General features: G+C 39.5%; 1 pseudogene; it reads right to left on the minus strand.

Moving 5' to 3' along the window:
* Positions 1-271: 271 nt before the first annotated feature.
* On the minus strand, positions 272-4,443 carry LOC128045575 (histone-lysine N-methyltransferase SETMAR-like; annotated as a pseudogene).
* Between the last annotated feature and the right edge of the window lie 1,778 nt (positions 4,444-6,221).

The raw sequence follows: 6,221 nt of genomic DNA on the forward strand, positions 1-6,221 counted from the left end.
TATCCCTTCTCCAGTGGATCTTCCTGACCCAGGAATTGAACTGGGGTCTCCTGCATTGCAGGCAGATTCTTTACCAACTGAGCTACCTTGTTCAAAGTTTGCTTGAGAACTTAATGAGATACTATTAACTTAATAGTATTTAATAGATACTATTAATTTGACACTATTTGTTTAATAGTGATACTATTACTAAGTTAGGTTGCTGTAAAAGTAATTGCAATTTTGGACCCTGAATTTTAAGTCATTATAACTAGGCTCAAACATATCTTTACTAATCAATGTAAGAACCATTAAAATCAACACATTTTTGCCAATGAGAAATGTTTGTTTATTCCTATAGTGTAAAAATTTGTGCCTTGGGGATGAATGAACTCTTGGAAAACATTTTCTGCATCCTGCTGACTGTGGAAGTATTTTCTCTGCAAAAAGTTGTCCAGACACTTGACGAAGTGGTAATTACTCGGCAAGAGGTCAGGTGAATGTGGTGGATGAGGCAAAACTTTGTAGCCCAATTTATTCAACTTTTCAAGTGTTGGTTGTATGACGTGTGGTCAGGCATTACTGTGGAGAAAAATTGGGCCCTCTGTGTTGACCATTGTTGGCTGCAGGCATTGCCATTTTTGGTGTATCTCATTGATTTGCTGAGCATACTTCTCAGATGTAATGGTTTCACCAGAATTCAGAAAGCTGTAGTGGATCAGACTGGCATCAGACCACCAAACAGTGACTATGACCTTTTGTGTGTGTGTGTGTGTGCGTGCACGCAAGTTTGTCTTTGGGAAATGCTTTGGAGCGTCTTCTCAATCTAGCCACTGAGTTGGTTGTCACTGGTTGTCACATAAGAATCCATTTATTGTGTCATGTCACAATCTAATCAAGAAATGCTTCATTGTTGTGGTATAGAATTAGAGAAGACAACACTTCAAAATGACACTTTTTTTTTTTTGATTTGTGGTCAGCTCATGAGGTACCCATTTATTGAGCTTTTCCATCTTTCCAATTTGCTTCAAATGCTGAACAACCTTGGAATGGTTGACACTGAGTTCTTCGGAGACTTTTCTTTAGTTGTAAGAGGATCTGCTTCGATGATACTCTCAGTTGGTCAGGGTCATCTTCCAATGGCTGGCTGCTATGCTCCTCATCTTCAAGGCTCTGGCTCTCCTTTGCAAAACTCCTTGAATCACCACTGCACTGTATGTATTTTAGCTGTTCCTGGGCCAAATGTGCTGTTGATATTGTGAGTTGTCCCCACTGCTTTAAGCCCCATTTTGACCTCGAATAAGAAAATCACTCGAATTTGTTTTTTGGCTAACATCATTTCCATAGTCTAAAATAAATATAAAATTAAAAGCAAATAATGTCATCAGCAAAAAAAAAAAAAGAACAAAAAACATAAAACAAGAAATGCACATTAAAATGATGTGCAACATAACCATATTTATTTAAGAATATATTTCAATGAAGGGAAGTTCAGTCATGTCCACTCTTTACGACCTCATGGACTGCAGCCCACCAGGCTCCTCTGTCCATGGAATTTTCCAGGCAAAAACACTGGAGTGGGTTGCCATTTCCTTCTCCGATATCAAATGGCAAATTTCAACAATGTGTGAACTACAACCTAAATATATGTGACACATTGGGAAAAATACCTAACACACACTACTGTGTCAGTAAAGGCATGTCACCATAATCACAGTGCGTAGATTCACAACCTACAATGTACTTTCTTACACATCATTTTATTTATCCTTCCCAGAATCACTGTGGGGATTATGATTATCCTTTACTGCACAATCGAGAAAACCAAGGGTCAAGTGTTTAAGTGGTCACTCAAGTGTTTAAAAGTTTGCACAGCTGGTAAGTGATAAAACCAGAAGTTAAATTTGATTCTAGTTCTCTCTTAGCCCATCTTCTCTTGAAGGCATGTGAAAAACTACACTAAGTGGTTTTCTTCATACAAAACAACACTGCTGGCTTCCTGAGACTATTGGACTCATTACACAGCTTGACAAAAAGCAGGACCATTCTAGTAATACTGAGATCTCTTGAGTTAGTGGATGGACTGGCTTACCTTTTCAACTTGAACATGTCCAAATGATATGAAGGTTTATTTGTTTGAGGTTTTGTATATTTTATTTCTTACAACTCCAAAGAAATGTTTACTTCTTCCTGTGATTAAATGGTGTATATGAATTTTCAGAGAGTAAGATGCATGAGAAATTGATATGGGGCATGGGATGTTAGTAATTGCAATCTCTGTTTAATTCAGGGACAAAGGAAGGCACTGAACTCAAGATGTGTTAAAAGAATAAAATTTCCCTGTGTCAGAAGATTAAAAAGGGAGTTAAAAAAAGAAAATACCGTAGTTGCATTTTCTTCAATAATGCCTTCAGGGAAGCTTACATTCAGAAAAGAAAACTCTTCAATTATACTGCAGCACAAAATGAGCTTAGTGTAAACAAACCTTTGTCCACTACACTAAATAGGTAATGAACATCTTATTAGCTATTTTAAAAAGCAAGAAGCAATAAAATGAGTTTAAAAACTATGTGATATAAAGTAATGTGGATGAATGCAAACCCACAGCATTCAAACTTATGTCTCAGAGCTTCACTGTGTACATCAGACCTTTACAAGAATGAGTCCTTTCAGAAGAAACACCCTTCTGTCAAAAGTGTTAAGAAAACGAAATAACTCAACCACACTTGTTTAGGAGCAGCCCTGTGCTCTCAAAATTCTGGGCTGAGGTCAGGAGTACTATAGCAACCATGATGAAATGTGAGATTCCATTGTGCCCTAGACTCTTGTTTACTGCACATAAAGAACTTTGCACTGGATAAATATACAGAGTTTCAGGCATTGCACTGTTAGTGGCCAAAAACCAAATAACCTTTAGTTGGTAAGTAAAGCTGACCCAGACCTAACAGGCAGAGACTGAGAGCTAACTGCCATGAACATGGTGGAAACTATTTTATTAAAGCTAAAGGGAGATTGCTATGGTGGATACAATATTGCCTGCAATCTACTTAAATATTCTCTTTGCTATGCATTCTCAATAGGTGATCCAAAATTTTGAAGCCAGAATAAAAGCATGGGTTTATATGAGAAGTGAGAATTCTAGTTAAGAAGAAATCTATGATTAATTTGAATTCCCTCAGAAGTAGACCCTGAGGCTAGGGTTTGAGAAGTAGTAGGTTATTTGGAGAGGCAGGAAAGGAAAGGCAGAAAATAAAATAGTACTTTGCCACTGGGATAAAATGGAAGCCAATCCTAGACAGGAATGCCAGGAACCTATAGGACAGATGCCTCAGCCCTGAAGCCTTGAAGCTGGAGGAGTTGTATATGAATCTATTATCGATTGGTTGGGGACTGGAGTTTACATGTTAATACAACTGATTCAATGTATTGGAACCTTCATGCAATTAGATGTTTCTGTAGAATCTTAAAATGGTGAGGCTTCAGGGTATATAGTTGGTGCATCAGCTACAATTTATGAAGCCAGTTTTTTTTTTTTTTTTGTGGGTGGTGGGGGATTTTATAGCAATTAGTGCTATATCCTTAGGAATTTTCACACACACATACAGGCATACACACACATTTGACTTAGGGATTATCTTCACTTATTTTTTTTCTTGATTGTTTTTTACTGAAGTACAGTTGATTTACAATGTTGTGTTAATTGTTGCTATACAATAAAGTGATATGTGTATGTATATATATATATATACACACATTATTTTTTATATTCTTTTCTATTATGGTTTATCATAGGATATTAAATATAGTTGTCTGTGTTATACAGTAAGACCTTGTTTTTCTGCCATTCCATATTAAACATACAGGTGGGACAGCAGACTGAGGCTCGGGATAATAAAGTGGAAAAAACAAATTCTTTGGAACTAGATAGACCAAGGTTCATATCCTAGCCTTACCAGCCAAGTGAATTTGAGCAAGTAATTTAATGTGTTTCATCTCCATTTTAATTATTGTTCAAATGGGTAAATAATATGCATTTAGAAGAATTGTTATTAAATAGAGTTTAAGCTCCTAGCAGGATTTGAAAGCTTGGACTATAGCAGTATGTCAGTGGAGACTATTTATGATGACCAACATCTTTCCCAGGCCAACCATCACCGCCACGATCAGTAACATCACCATCATATCACTGTCGTCATTATCTTCAATGTCATTTGTCCTTGAACAAAGAACTTTGAGCTTTCTCTGCAAAAAAGTATTATCCATATTATGTATATTATCTGCTGGCCCGCATGGATGTCCAGCAAGTCCATAGTGAGGTCATATGGGTCAATGTGCCAGCTGCCGAAGGGTGATCTTCCAGCCCCACTTCTCAGCCACTGTCCTGTTGGGCTCCGTCTGGTACGTGTGCTTGATGAAGCACAGCAGGTGCTTCTGGTTTATGCAGGCAGCCGCATGGACGTGCATGTCCACCTTTCTCACATTATAGACGTCTCAGTGGGGGTTACTCTTCAACTCTTTGAACTCAGTATTTCATTTAACATCTCATGAAGGCTGAACTTGGATCCCAGAAAGTTCAGTCACGAGTGACAATACGTCTTCATGAGGCCATCCATGATGAGAGCCAGGATGTGGCACATGTCTACTGTGCATGTCTTCAGGTCAGGGTAGGGTGGGCTGTGGGCTCCCAGCACTCCAACACCTTCTTGTCGTACACATAGAGGATGCCCCAGTGCATGCAGACCAAGTAGCCCAGGTTGGAGGGAGCATCCCCCAGGCAATAAGGGCTTTCCTCAGGCAGAGGGGGAGGGTGGCCCAGATAATCATGATGGTGTGATCACTCACCTAGAGCCAGACATCTTGAATTGTGAAGTCAAGTGGGCCTTTGGAAGCATCACCATGAAGAAAGCTAGTGGAGGTGATGGATTTCCAGTTGAGCTATTTCAAATCCTCAAAGATGATGCTGTGAAAGTGCTGCATTCAATATGCCAGCAAATTTGGAAAACTCATCAGGAGCCACAGGACTGGAAAAGGTCAGTTTTCATTCCAATCTCTAAGAAAGGCAACTCCAAAGATTGCTCAAACTACCACACAGTTGTACTCATCTCACATGCTAGTAAAGTAATGCTCAAAACTCTCCAAGCCGGGCTTCAACAATATGTGAACTGTGAACTTCCATATGTTCAAGCTGGATTTAGAAAAAGCAGAGGAACCAGAGATAAAATCGCCAACATCTGTTGCATCATCAAAAAAGCAAGAGAGTTTCAGAAAAACATTCATTTCTGCTTTATTGACTACGCCAAAGCCTTTGACTGTGTGTTGCTGCTGCTGCTGCTAAGTCACTACAGTCGTGTCCTAGTCTGTGCAGCCCCATAGATGATAGCCCACCAGATTCTCCAGGCAAGAACACTGGAGCGGGTTTCCATTTCCTTCTCCAATGCATGAAAGTAAAAAGTGAAAGTGAAGTCACTCAGTCATGTCGTCTCTTCGTGACCCCATGGACTGTAGCCTACCAGACTCCTCCTTCCATGGGATTTTCCAGGCAAGAGTACTGGAGTGGGGTGCCATTGCCTTCTCTGTTTGACTGTGTGGATCACAATAAACTGTGGAAAATTCTGAAAGAGATGGGAATACCACACCACCTGACCTGCCTCTTGAGGAATCTGCATGCAAGTCAAGAACCAACAGTTAGAACTGGACATGGAGCAACAGACTGGTTCCAAACAGGAAAAAGAGCATGTCAAGGCTGTTTATTGGCACTGTCCTTATTTAACTTATATGCAGACTATATCTTGAGAAATACTGGACTGGATGAAGCACAAGCTGGAATGAAGATTGCTGGGAGAAATATCAGTAACCTCAGATATGCAGATGACACCACCCTTATGGCATAAAGTGAAGAGGAACTAACGAGCCTCTTGATGAAAGTGAGAGAGGAGAGTGAAAAAGTTGGCTTAAAGCTCAACATTCAGAAAGCAAAGATCATGTCATCCAGTCCCATCACTTCATGGCAGACAGATGCAGAAACAGTGGAAACAGTGCCTGACTTTTTTTTTTTGGCCTCCAAAATACTGCAGATAGTGACTGCAGCCATGAAATTAAAAGATGCTTACTCTTTGGAAGAAAAATTATGACTAACCTAGACAGCATATTAAAAAGCAGAGACATTACTTTGCCAACAAAGGTCTGTCTAGTCAAGGCTATGGTTTTTCCAGTAGTCATGTATGGATGTGAGAGTTGGACTA

This window comes from Budorcas taxicolor, chromosome 3, assembly GCF_023091745.1.
Source record: "Budorcas taxicolor isolate Tak-1 chromosome 3, Takin1.1, whole genome shotgun sequence".
Classification (NCBI taxonomy): Eukaryota; Metazoa; Chordata; class Mammalia; order Artiodactyla; family Bovidae; genus Budorcas; species Budorcas taxicolor.